General features: G+C 38.4%; 1 pseudogene; it reads left to right on the forward strand.

Annotated features, from left to right (window-relative positions):
* LOC101998499 overlaps window positions 1-1,520 on the forward strand; it is a 5,223-nt pseudogene that overhangs the window by 1,121 nt on the left and 2,582 nt on the right.

Raw genomic sequence — 1,520 nt, forward strand, 5'->3', positions numbered from 1 at the left:
TTTTTTCTAGTTTGAAAATGTTCTTCCACTTTTGTAATTTTGCATCTTTCTTTATTAAATAAATGCCCAACATATTTAGCCAATAGAGACATGCAAACCAAAACAACTCGGAGATTCCTTATTGCGCCTTTCCGAAGGGCCAAGATCAAAAACACTGATGACAGCTTATACTGGAGAGGATGTGTGGTAAAGGGAATGCTCCTCCATTGCTGGTGGGAGTGTAAACTTATATAGCCATTTTGGAAATCAATATGTGATTTCTCAGAAAATTAGGAAACAATCTACCTCAAGACCCACCAATACCGCTGTTGACTATATACCCAAAAGACACTCAATCATACAACAAAGACAGACATATGATCAACTACATTCACAGCAGAATTGTAATACCTAGAACCTGGAAACAACCTACATGCCCCTCAACCAAAGAATGGGTAAAGAAAATGTGACACATTTACACAATGTAGTACTACACCGCGGTAAAAAAAAAAAAAATGACATTTTGAAATTTGCAGGAAAATGCATGGATCTAGAAAAAAATGTTGACTGAGGTAACCCAGACCAAGAAAGAAAAATATGTACTTACTCATAAGTAATGTTTAGAAAGAGCAAAGAAAACCAACCTACAGGCCACAACCTCAGAGAACCTAGACAACAAAGAGGACCCTTAAGAGAGACATACGGGGATCTACATAGGATGGTGAATAAGACAAGATCTCCTGAGGAAATTGGGGGCATGGGGTCACAGGAGAAGGTACAAGAGGAAAGGGGAGGAAGGAAGAGAAGTGGAGAAAATTTACAGCTAACTAAAAACAATTATAAAAAAAAGAATTAGTTCTTTGAGAACAATAAACAAGACTGAAAAACATGCATCCAAAGTATTGAAATGATGGAGAGAAAAGAACAAAATTAGTAAAATTAGAGATGAGGGGCTAGGACTGGAGAGATTGCCCAAAGGTTAAGAGCACTGCTGCTGTTTCAGAGGACCCTGGCTTGATTGAGTCCCAGGACCTACATGGTGGTTCTCAACCATCTGTAACTCCAGTTCCAGAGGTTCTGTTGCCCTTTTGGCTTCTGTGAGCATCGCATCCATGTGCAGCAAAGACTTACACACTAAAAAGCATTTAAACACATAATATAAAATAATAATTTTTAAAGAAATACTAAAGAGCCGGAAAGTGGTGGTGCACGCATTTAATCCCTGGACTCAAGAGGGAGAGGAAGGTGGATCTTTGTGAGTTTGAGGCCAGCCTGATCTACAGAAAAAGTTCCAGGATGCCTAGGGATGTTACACAGAGATATCTTGTCTCTAAAAATAAAATAAAGAAAAAAGGAAGGAAGACAAAAAGAACCAGTGTAATTACTTGTACCTTCTCAGATAATAGTGCAATAAAACTAGAAATCAGTAGCAAGAGAAATTGCACCAATATGTGAAGGTTGAACAATACAGTTTTGAATGAACAGTGGGCCTTTGGAGACACCAACAGGGAAGTGTAGACTTTCCTGGCATCAGATGATAA

Source organism: Microtus ochrogaster, unplaced genomic scaffold, assembly GCF_000317375.1.
Source record: "Microtus ochrogaster isolate Prairie Vole_2 unplaced genomic scaffold, MicOch1.0 UNK497, whole genome shotgun sequence".
NCBI lineage: Eukaryota > Metazoa > Chordata > Mammalia > Rodentia > Cricetidae > Microtus > Microtus ochrogaster.